This window comes from Fukomys damarensis, unplaced genomic scaffold (assembly GCF_012274545.1).
Source record: "Fukomys damarensis isolate Sample0158 unplaced genomic scaffold, DMR_v1.0_HiC HiC_scaffold_16, whole genome shotgun sequence".
NCBI classification, from domain to species: domain Eukaryota; kingdom Metazoa; phylum Chordata; class Mammalia; order Rodentia; family Bathyergidae; genus Fukomys; species Fukomys damarensis.
This window is the reverse complement of record NW_022900928.1, coordinates 75375684-75388788: the sequence shown is the minus strand read 5'-3', so window position 1 is coordinate 75388788 and position 13105 is coordinate 75375684.

The following is a 13105-nucleotide window of genomic DNA, read 5'->3' as shown; positions in this document are numbered from 1 at the left end:
ATCTGCCCATAGTTTTTTAAAGATACCCTTCATCTCTCTGTTTTGAAAATTCTTTCTAAACTTCAGTAATGCCTTTCATAATGCCAAAGACTTCCACAATCCCTACTTGCATGGAGAGTAATAAAAATCTATTCCTCTAGCTGGTGGCATCTGGAATTAAGTCTGTCAACATAAATAGTGTAGCTGTTATGACTGGAATATTAGCAGCTGCATATTAGTAAATTCTTCCCCCTAGCCTTCTTCCTGGCCTACTCTGCTGAGTTATTAATTTTATCACTGAATTTCTAATGCTGACCCTGTGCCTGGATCTGTCCTCAGATGCTGGCCAGGCTCCTGGATTTCCCTGGACAGCCCCCTCCCTCAGCCAAGTAACTGGACACGGCACAACCTCCTTTCCCATTGCCTGCTGATGACTTGTTATAGGATTGCCATGAAAAAGTTCTTCAAGTAGGATCAAGTTTCAGGATCTGGGCATTGCTTACCACCTGTGCTCTCCTATCATTTCTCATCTTACACATTGAAATAGTTACCTTGGTAGGTGTTTCACACCCATTGCTAATGTTAATGTTCACATTATCTCTACAAAGTTTCAGTTGATTATTCCCATTTTATAAATGAAGACACTGAGGGTCCATGCAGTCTAATAATTGTCCCAAAATAACCCAACTGGTAAAATTGAAAGGACTAAGCTTTAAAACTGTGTGGATACCACAGAGCAAGGATAACATGGCCTTTGCTACTGAAAACTGCACAGTGTCGAAGCAGAAGACAATGCTTCTCTGGGCCTGCCTACCTTTAGATCCCCGCTCCTCCACTTTTCAGCCATATGAACTTGAGTGAAGAAACGAAACACTTCTTAATTAAACACTTCCAGACATGCTTTTCCCATCACTAGAGCACAGAGCAATAGTTTACTCCATAAAGTTGATTTGAGTTAAAGATGAATAGAATACAAGTAAAATGCTCAGCACAATGACAGAACTTGGTATGAAGCACACACAACATGCTTTAGCTACTAGTAATGCCAGTATTACTATAGTTTTCACCATCTCAATTCCCTGTGCTATATTTTACCTTACAAACTGGACCATTTCTAGCAAGGTTTCCTGAGTCAGCCTGCTCTTCTGAGGCCCTAACATCCCTCACTTATGCAATAAGCAGACATGCCTATTACTTTACTTTGTCTTTGTAGAAAACTGTCATCTAGTAAACTTTGCCTAGTCCTTTGCCCCATGTATTTTTCCAGTGTCACTTAGCCCCATCTATGGTTATTATTTCTTCAGATCAGAGCATGCCTTACTAGTTTCTTTAAAGGTTAAGCTTTCCCCATTGATTAACAATTAAAAATCAATATAAAATTTCACATACTATCTTTGAACATGTCCAAAAATATTCTCAATGTACTTTTATAATTTTATTTCACACTGTATGCACCCACTCATGCTATAAATCCATTATTAACTATTTTGTAAATATGTTGTCAATTGACTCATGCAATCTTTTTCTGAAACCATCTTACTCTGACTGCCCTTACATGCCTTCGTCCTGTTGCTATCCACTTTTCTAAGGACACATTATTATTCTGTAAGACTCCATTTCAATCTTAATGCTTCCAATACCTTACCTAATCCTGCCTACCAAGCCCTAAGCAATTGAGACAATGTGGAAAAAATAGATATGTCGAGTGCAAGGACTGAATTGAGCTCCACAACTGAAGGACAAGATTATCTTGATTGAATAGACTTATCTTAAGTTATAAAGCATTACAATACAGCAAATCCTTAATCTGCTGCTTTCCCTCTTCTTTTCATATACTGCCAGAGGTCAAAGCTGTATAACGATTCAGAGTTATATTAGAGGCCGAAACTTGCAAGGTACTATACTTAAGAAGATCTTTGATGACATGTTCCACTCTATAATATATGAGCATATAAACTAGGCAAAAATAAATTTGGCCAAATTATTTTCCATATTAAAGGACATTGATGTATACAGGTCTCATTACATCAGCAAATTTTGATCAATATCAACAAATCACATTTCTGTTCCCCCTCACTAAGTTTATTGGCACATTTAAAACAAACAAGAGAGTTACATTTATCACTGGGATCCCCTGTGACAACCTCTGACAGGGTGACTTCCCTATTTACAAAGTCTTTTATTTCCAATTTTTCCTGTTTTTACATATTTTTCTTTTCCCTTATTTCCTTTCCCCTCCCCTACTCACTTCCCCTTTAGCCATTTTATTCCAAATTCGCCCTCTCAATTATACCATTTAAACCTTAATTACACTTTTAGTTTTTCACACCAGAAAAACTATTCTGTATTTACTCTTGTGTCCTATTTATTTCACTTGAGTATATCTTCAATGTGCATCCATTTAGCTTTAGTGTTTCTACTTTGTCCTTTATGGCTGAGCAGTACTCCATTTTATAGAAAAACCACATTTTCTTGATCCAGTCTCCAGTTGATGGGCATTTGGGTTGTTTCCAAGTTTTACCTATTACAAACTGTGCCTCTATAAATATGGGTTCACATATATCACTGTGATATGATTCTTTTAATTCTTTTGGAAAGATACCCAGAAGAGAGAGAGGTGGGTCAAATGGAACCTCTAATACTAGTTCTTTGAGTTATCTTCATATTAATTTCCACAGTGATTCCACCAGTCTGCACTCCTAACAGTTGAAAAGGGTTCCGTTCTTCCCACAGCCCTACCAACATTTGTTATTGGTTGATAGCACCCATTACTTCTAGGCTAAGGTAGAATCTCAGTGTTATTTTCTTTTTCATCTCTCTAATGACCAGCGATGTTGAATATTTTTTTGTATATTTATTTGCTGCTTTTACTTCTTTGTCTGAGAAATGTCTGTTCATTTCAGATGCCCATTTTTGAATGGGGTCTTTGTATTTGGGGGGATCTGTTTTTTTTGTTGTTGTTTTTTGTTTTGTTTTTTTTGTTTTTAGTTCTTTATATATTCTAGATAGTAGTCCTTTGTCTGAGGAGTAGCTGGTAAAAATTTTTTCCCACATTGTAGGTTGTCTCTTAGCTCTGTTGGTGATTTCTCTTGCACTGCAAAAACTTTTTAATACAGTGAGATCCCAGTTGTTGATTCTTTGTGCAAGTTCTCAAATCCTGCTGAGGATTTGTTCATAGTCTTCTCTTATGTCTTTGAGAGTTCTACCTAATTTGCTTTCCAGTAAGTTTAGTGTTTCTGTTTTGATATTTAGATCTTTAATACACTTGGATTTTAATTTAGTGCATGGTGATAGATACAGGTCTAGTTTTAATCTTTGGCAAGTTGAGAAAGCCAGTTTTTCCAACACCATGTATTAATGAAGCTATCTTTCCTATAGTGAGGATGATCTGCTCCTTTGTCAAGAATGAGGTAGCTGAATATGTCTGGTGTGGTTTCTGCATCTTCTAATCTATTCCATTGACCCTTGGGTCTGTTTCTTTGCCAGTACCATTCTGTTTTTATCACAGTGGCTTTCCAAGTATAGTTTCAAGTTGGGAATTGTGACACTCCCTGCCATGTATCTGTTGCCTAGAATGGTTTTTGCTATTCTAGGTCTTTTCTGGTTCTGAATGAATTTTTGGATTGCTTTCTCAAGTTCTGTAAAATATACTGTTGGGATTTTAATCAGGATTGCATTGAAGAAAAAAAAATGTTTTTTGCAACGGGGATCAAAATTGGGTCCTTGTGCTTATAAGCCATGCTCCAGAACTACTGAGCTAAATCCCCAGCCCATTAGATTGCACTGAATCTGTATAGCAGTTTTGGAAATATGGCCATTTTCACTATATTAGTCCTTCCTGCCCAGGAACAAGGGATGTCTTTCCATCTTCTTATATACTCTTCTGTCTCTTTTTTCAGAGAACTATAGTTTTCAGTGTGGAGTTCTTTTGTCTCCTCCATTAGATTGATTCCCAGATATTTCATTTTTTTTGGATGTTATTGGGAAAGGAATTGGTCCCCTAATTTCTCTCTCAGTGAGTCTGTTATTTGTGTACAAGAAGGCTATTGATTTTTGAGAGTTGATTTTATATACAGCTACTGTAACAAATCTGTCAATTAAGCCTAGTAGTCTTTTGGCAATGTTTTTTTGTTCTTCTATGTAGAGTATCATATCATCAGAAAATAGTTACAGTTTAAATTCTCCCTTTCCTATCTTTATTGCTTTTTTTTTTCTCTTGTCTAATTGTCGTGGCTAATGTTTCTAGAACTATATTAAACAGGAGTGGTGATAGTACATATCCTTGTCTTGTTCCTCATTTTAGTGTGAAACTTTTCAGTTTTTGACCATTTAGAATGATATTGGCTATTGGTTTTTCATAGATAGCCTTTATAAGATAAAGACAATCTATTTTTATTATGAATGGGTGTTGAATTTTGTTGAATGCTTTTTCTGCATCTTTTGAGATGACTATATGGTTTTCATCCTAGACTCTGTTGATATAGTGTATTACATTCATTTATTTACATATGTTGAACCATCCTTGCATCCCTGGGATATATCCAACTTGGTCAGGGTGCATGATCTTCTTGATGATATCTGCATTCTGTTTGCCAGTATCTTAATGAGGATTTTTGCATCTATGTTCACTAGTGAGATTGGAACTATAGTTCTCTTTTTTGGTTGGGTCTTTCCCTGGTTTGGGAATCAAAGTAATACTTGCCTTCAGGAATGAATTTGGAAGGATTACTTCCATTTCAATTTCACTGAAGTGTTTAAAGAGGAGTGGCAATAGTTTTTCTCTAAATGTCTTGTAGAATTCAGCAATGAAGTCATCAGGAACTGGGCTTTTCTTAGTTTGCAATATTTTAATTATATTTTCAATTTCACTGAATGTAATTGGGGTGTTTAGACATTTTAGATCTTCTTCATTCAAATTTGGAAGTTCATACTTACTAGGAATCTGTCTGTTTCTTCTGTATTTTTCATATTATTGGAGTATAGGTTTTCAGAGTAGGTACTGATGATACTCTGGATTTCTGGTAGATCTGATGTGACTTCACTTTTTTTATTCCTAATTGCATGAATTTGAGCCTTTTATTTCCCTTGTTTTTATAAGATTGGCTAAGGGTTTATCAATTTTATTTATTCTTTAAAAAAACCAACTCTTTGATTAACTGATTTTTTGTATAGTTCTCTTAGTCTCCATTGCATTAATTTCTGCTCTGATCTTTACAATTTCCTCCCTTGTACAATCTTTTGGTTTGTCTTGCTCTTCTCTTTCTAGAAGCTTAAGGTTAAGCATTAGGTTGTTTATTTGAGCTTGCTCTTTTTTCCGAGTATGGGCATTTACTGCTATAAATTTCACTCATGCTACTGCTTTCATTGTGTCACATGTATTCCTGTATGTTGTATTGGCATTATCATTTAATTATAGAATCTGTCTAATTTCTTCTTTAATTTCCTCTGTGACCCAATGGTTGTTCATCAGGGTGTTAATTTCCATGTGTTTGTGAAGTTCTTGTGGTTTCTTAGGCTATTGACCTCCAGTTTAATTGCACTATGGCCTGATAGTATACAGGGAATATCTTCAATTCCTTTGCATTTACTTAAGCATGTTTTATGAGCTACATGTGGTCTATTTTGGAGAATGACCCATGTGCAGCTGAAAAGAATGTATATTCTGATTTTTTGGGTGGAACACTCTGTGAACATCTGCTAAGTCTGTTTGTTCTAAGACTTGGTTCAGTTCTTTCATTGTTGTTGTTGTTGTTTTAATCTAGATGATCTGTCTACTTTTGTCAGTGGAGTATTGAGTTCCCCCATTACAATTGTGTTAGTGCTTATTTCATTTTTCAAATGAATTAATATTTGTTTTGTATATGTGGAGGCATTTGTATTTGGTTCATATATATTTATGATTTTCATTTCTTCCTCTTGCATTGTTCCCTTTACAAGGATGTAGTGGCTTTCTTTGTCTCTCTTAATTAGTTTTGGTTTGAAATCTATTCTATCTCCAAATAAGACAGCTATCCCCACTTTTATCTGGGCTCCTGTTACATGGAGAACTGTTTTTCCATCCTTTTACTCTCAGTCTATGAAAGTAATGGGTTTCCTGTATACAGCATATTGTTGAATTTTGCCTTTTGATCCTTTCTGCCAGCCTGTTTCTTTTGATTGGTGAATTGAGGCCATTAACATTGATAGTTATAACTTTTATGTATTGACTTCATTGTCACATTACTTTCCTGTTGTTGGTTCTTCCCCCCGCTTTTAATTTCTCGCCTTGTCTGGTATATTTGCTCTGTTGGCCCTTATGCAGTTGTGGTGCTAATTTTTTTTTTCCAGGATAGTGTTTAGAAGTTTTTGGACTGCTGGTTTGGTGCTCATGAAATTTCTCGGGTGTTCTTTGTCGTGGAAGTATCTTATTTCCCCATCAATTTTGAAAGAGAGTTTTGCAGTCTACATCAGTCTAGGTTGGAGGCTGTTTTCTTTTAGGACTTGAAATACCTCACTCCAGGCTCTCCTTGACTTGAGAGTTTGTGTGAAAATTTCTGCTATAACCAAAAAAAAAAAAAAAAAAGCCAGGCAGGGTGGTGCATACTTGTAATCCCAGCACTTGAGAGACTGAGGCAGGAGGATCACTGTGAGTTTGAAACCAGCCTGGGCTACATAGTGAGTTTCAGGTCAGTCTCATCTACACAGTGAGACCCTATCTCAAAAAAAACAAAAAAACCCAAACAAACAAGAAAATAAAAGTCTGCTATGATTCTGATGGGCTTTCCTTTGTACATGATTTGCTTCTTTTCTCTAACTGCTTGTAGTATTTTATTCTTCTTTTGGGTTTCAGGGATCTTGATTATTATATGTCTAACTGTAAATTTTTTTATCATGGCTAGTTGGAGTCCTACATGCCTCACTTATCTGCATGTCAAATTCTTCATAAAAGTTTTTTTTTTTATGTCATTGGTACTTTCTCCTGCTACTTCATGGATTCCTATCATTCTTGTATTATTCTTCTTTGCATCATCTAAGCATTGTTGGATTGATTTCTCATGGTCCCTTACTGTTTTTAAGAGATCTCTCTTTTCATGGTCACTGACCACAATCCTATGTTCTATGTCTGAAATTCTGTCTTCACATTTTTTCATCCTGCTGCAAATGCTTTCATAGAGTTTTTAATCTGCTGGATATATGTTTGAATCTTTGGCATGGATTCCATTTCTTTCTTATGTTGGGCATTCAAGATTTCCATTTTTTCCTATGCTGGCCTTTCATGGTTTCTATCATGGTACTAAGCTCATCTATTTTTTTATCTGTTTATGTTCTAGAGTCTCTAATCATGCCTTTCATTCTTCTCACCATCTCTAGTTATGTGAGGAATTATTTCTGTTTGAATTTTTGTAGAGCCTAATTTATCTGTATTTTACTTCCTGTGCTATCAGTTCAGGATTTCCAGATCATTCACTGTCAAACTTTTCCACCTCATTTCCCCCAGAGTTTACTTTGGTGAGATGAAAGTCTGTTTGTGTCTTGTTTAAATGCCTTTTCATTTCTATTTTTGTCAGTGGTCCTGTCCTTGGTTTAATTCCTGGGTTAATACTTTGATCTTCCACATAACTGGTCTTTAGGCTTTGATTCTCTAATGACTCTGAGGCAAACTCATTTTTCGTTATACCAGGGAGGGCAACTGTTTAGATCAATAAAAACACCTTAGCTCAAGTGATACAATCAGCAACACAATAGCATCAAGCACAGTTTAGAAAATGACAATATATGGTAGCTGTTAATCTATCACCCTTAACTCTATGAATTATATCAGAATCAAGGAGCAGCCCAAAATATGTTTATAGTTAATAAACTCTGCAATATAACAATATTACCCTTCAGGATAGGGATTTAGAAGGTGTCAGGGAGGGAGGGATAGATAGATATGATAGAGAAAGGCCTAGAAGTGATGTCAGAGGACACAGGAACATCATAAAAACTCTAGGGAGCCTTTGAAGAAAATAGGAGAAGGCAGAACAAAATAAAACCAAGGACAGAACAAGCTAAGAGCAAACCATAGAGATTGTAATCACTTTCTTTGAAAACTAATGGCAATTGAGAAAAGGAAAAAGAAAAGAAAAGAAAAAAATAAAATAAATGTGAGTTAGGATAGGAACAGGAACAAAAAGGGAGAGTAATGGATATCAAGGAGGGAGACAGAGAGAGTGAGAGAGAAAGAGAAGATAAGTAAAAGAAAATTTAAAATGAAAAAGTTTTTGAGAAAAAAAGATAAATTTTTTTTAAATGATTAAAGATGAGAGAATAATATTACTTGGAAAATAAAAAATATAAATAGAATTAAGGGCCTCCTTCAGGGTATGCCTCTGTTGACCCAATAGACAGCATAGGCAAGAGTCTGCAGGTCTAAGTTAGTCTCAGCAAGCCAGCAACTGTCCCCTGAGGTTCAGGCTGATTTCTGTCTACAACACCCAAGGTGAGATCTCTGACATCCTGCTGGGTTGATCTCTGCAAGGTTCTACTGCAGGCTCCAGCTGTCTTTCCCCTGAAGTTAGACCAGATTTCAATGTGAGGTGCTGGTCTCTCTGACTTACCAACTATGGTGGCGTACCTTTATCACAGAGATTTTCTTCACTTTTCCAGTGGGCTTCAATATTCATCTAGAAGCCTCAGAGATGCCCTCTTTCTCTTGTTCAAGGTGGGGGCAGGAACACTACTGGGTTCCTTTGGCATGCTGGGTTGAAGTGGAAGGCCTACCAGAGGTTTGTGAGCTGCTGCTGGTCTCCTGCATGCTGGGCTGAAGGAGTGGGTCTACCAGAGGGTCACAAGCTGCTGCTGGTCACCTCTGGTGCACTGTGCTGAAAAGGTGCCCTACCAGATGGTTGTGAGCTGTTGCTGGTCTCCTCTGTCATGCTAGGCCAAAGATCTACATTTCTTTAGCCTAAGTTTCAGAATGTAATTCTCTCCTGCATAAATCTGAGAAGATATTTGCAATGATAGCCTAGATTTCTTCCACAAGCAAATATCACTGTGTGTGGCATTTGTGGTCCTTGCTACTCAGATTGCACTTTCCATGACTATTTATTATTGCAGACATTTCACTCATACCTAATCATTTGTATTTTATTTTAACTTCTTGGAAGTCAGAGTCTATATCTTACTTACATTTGCCAAATGTCAGAGGGCCTGTTAAAATGTTTTACATAAATGAACCATACAGGTAATGATTTTTGAAGGACTACTGCAAGTTGAACTAATGACTGAAGGATTTTGGAGTCAGCATATCTCCAGTTTGGTTTCACTGTGGTCTTAGCTAATAAGTAACTCTGTCACCCAAAATTGTCCATTGTATTGAGTGAAGATAGACAGGATGAGGTCTGAAACATATAATTTTCATGTATGCCACATAGTATGTGAGCTATTTTAATAGATTTTTTAAAAAGTTATTAAAAATAAAAATTTTATCATTGACATTTTTCTCTACTGTACTCTGGAGAGAATTCTGGTATTTCCCTCTGTATTCTTTCACTTCCTAGTCTTCCAAAATGAGTTGTGTTTTTGGATCCTTTTTAGTAAAGAATAGGAAAGAGGAAATATTGAAAGAAAAAAATAGCACTTAAGATCCAAGAAGTCTAAACATGGCAACAGGGAGTGATGAAGTTAATTTGAAAGAAAAGGTGATCTGGGAACAACTTCTCCGTTCCTTTTATCCCCTAGTACTTATAAGTATGGCCAAGAGCTATTCATTCCCTTTTAAAGGTCTTGAGTTATTTGGAAATTACTCATTTAGCTGGCTTGAGACTAAAACCTGTAAGTCACAAATTTTTACATACTAACCATATGACTAAATGATAAATTCTACTGAGTGCTAGAATCTCCAAAATGTGATAAAGAATATATTTGAAATTGTATGCAACTTTTTCTTGCAGTGTTGGGACTTCACACATTCTAGGCAATTGGTTTATCAATGAACCACACTTATAGTTCTGACAAAGAAACAAACTCATGTTCACTTTCAGGAATAAATGCTTCCCTTTGGGCATTTAAATCCACAAAATTATGGACCACTGTTCCACCCATAATCACAGAGAATGATTTATCATCTTGATGATTGGCAGGTATAAAAAAATACATGTCCTCAGAATCCACATGTTCTGAGAGTTCATCATTGGTCAGTTTTGATCTATGCTTTGGCTGAAATATTTTTAATCTTTAAAAGTGAAACCTACTGACTCCTGTACTATTTAATGAGTTCTTCGGGGTACAAAAAGCATAAGGTAGGGAACAACAGACCTCAGGACAGAAGAAATAGATTTAGTTTCTTGAGAATTGTTTCATTATTATAATTTTTCCAATAATCAAATGCATACAGAAATCTCAGAAACCCATGAGAACTTCACTAATGTTCATTTAGTAAAAATATATTTATTGAGATCATGCTACACTTGCTGTAAGTGCTGTAAGTATATGGTTACGCTGAATCCTCTAAACAAAAGTATGTGATATCGCATTACAATCCCCATGCTGGAGATCAAAAAGTAAGGTTTTCAAAGAAGTAGGAAATTGCCCTAAATCAATCAGCTGGTAAGTGACAAGAGTGTATGATTGCAGATCACAGGTGCCTGAACATACAATGCTGAAATGGTCATTGAGTATAACCACTGATGTGCTGAAGAATGTCTGTGAGATTTTCTGCAGAACTGATACTTGTCGTATCCAGTGAAAAATGAAAATGCAGGCCACTTGTTTATAAATTAAGAATTTCAAGGCCACCAAGGAGGAGCGCCAGAGTTGAGCTTCACAGTGCCAGCATCACCACTACTTCCAACACACACACAGGCATCCTCCCCACTACCTCTGCCACTGGACCCACATGACAGAGGTGCAGGGTGTGGTAAGGACATTGTTCTGAGCTCCAGAAGATAGAGCAGAAGTGAAAAAAAGAAAAAGGGTCTATCTGAGGCTCTTCTATGAAAGTGAAGCCCACTGAAAAAGTGAAGAAAATTTCTGCAATAAATGCACACTAGACCATTTAACTTGGTAAGCTGGAGACCACCTACCATCAGAACCTGGACTATCTTTAGAGGAACAGCAGCTGGAATCTGAAGTAAAACTTTGCAGAGTTCAACCCAGCAGGAGGTCAGGGAGCTCAGCTTGGGCTTTGCAGCCAGAAATCAGCCCTAACCTCAGCAGACTGCTGCTGGCTTGTTGAGACTAATTGACATAGATCTACACACTCTGCCCATTTTGTCTATTGTGACAGCAGAGACTTACTGTGAAAGAGGCCCTTTGTTTTTACTTTTTATTTTTCTCTTAATTTTAATTTTAATTTTTTCTTCTCTTTTCAATGCTTTTATTTCTTTTTTCTTCTTTTTCTTTTTCTTTTCTTTCTCACTCACTCTCTCTCCACCTTGTTCTTCATCTCTCTTCCTTTATTTTCCTGCTCCTGTACTAATTCATACTAATTCATATTTCTTTTTTATTTCTTTCTCTTTTCCTTCTCTCAATTGTCATTTGTTTTAAAGGAAAGTGAATACAACTTCTATCTTCCCTATGGCTAACAGATTTTTTCTGTTTTTGTCTTTGTTCTTTCATTCTGTCTTTTCCCGTTTTCCTCAACAGTTTATTAGAGTTTATGTGATCTTCTTGTGTTCTCTGACCTCACTTCTAACCTTTCCTTATCCTTCTACCTATTTATCTCTCCATCCCCAACTCCTTCTAAGTCCCCATTCTGAGGGGTGAATTTGCTATACTGAAGAGTTTATTCACTATAAATTTATTTTGGTCTAATCCTTGATTTTTATTTAATTCACATGGTTAAAGGTGAGAGATTAATAAGTACCATAAATTGTCATTTTCTAAACTGTGCTTGATGTTATTTGATGTTATTTTTGTTATTGATTATATCACTTGGGCTAAGAAGTTTTGATTGATCTAATCATTTGTCCTTCATGGTATATTGAAAGTGAGGTGGCTCAAGAGTCATTAGAGACTCGAAATGCAAAGACAAACTGGGAATCAATCATTCCATAAAAGCTCAAGTAACAAAGATACTTACAGTAAGCAATATTGAAGTATCAACCCTGGAATTAAACCAAAAGCAGTACCAACAACAAAAATAGAAATGAGAAGACACCAAATCAAGGTGCAAACCCAGACTTCCAGCTCAAAAGGCAATTCTGGGGAAACAAGGTGGAAAAGTCTGCTAATCAACCACTTGGACACCCTGAACTGATCTCACAGAAAGTAAGAAAACAGATGAATGAGGCTCCAGAAAAGTTCAAAACAGAAATAATTTCCCAGATAACTACAGAGATGTTGAAAAGAATGAAAGACATGATTAGAAACTCTAGAATAGAAACAGATAAAAAAAAAATAGATGAACTCAGGACAGTGATGGAAGCCATGAATGCCCAGTATAAGAAAGAAATAGAAATCATGAATGTGTAATATAGGAAAGAAATGGAATCTATGAAACAGATTCATAGATATCCATTTAAAAAAAATCAATTGAAAATATTCACAGCAGAACGAGCCCATGTGAAAACAGAATATCTGATATAGAAGACAGGAGAGTGGTCAGTAATCATGAAAAGAGCAATCTCTTAAAAATGGTAAGGGACCATAAGAAATTGATCCAAAAGCTCCTAGATGATGTAAAGAAGAATAATATAAGACTGATAGCAGCTGACAAAAAATCAGAAAATAAAAATGACATAAAAAACCTTTGACAGAAATAATGACAGAAAATTTCCCAAACAAAGTGAAAGAATTTGGCAATCAGATTAAGTGAGGCATATGGGACTCCACATAGCCAGGGTCAGAAAAAAAAATCTACACTTAGACATATGATAATCAAGATCCAAGAAACACAAAAGAAGAACAAAATACTACAAACAGAGAAAAGAAACAAATCACATGCAAAGGAAAGCCCATCAAAATTGCAGCAGACTTTTCAACACAAACCCTCAAGTTAAGGAGGGCCTGGAGTGAAGTATTGGAAGTTCTAAAAGAAAACAACCTCCAACCTAGACTGCTGTATCTGAAAATCTAAAAGTGTAAATAAGGATTGAAATGTATAATTGATAATGTGAAATACAAAAAAAGGTCTAAAGGAGTAGGGGAAGTGGAAGGGGTAGTG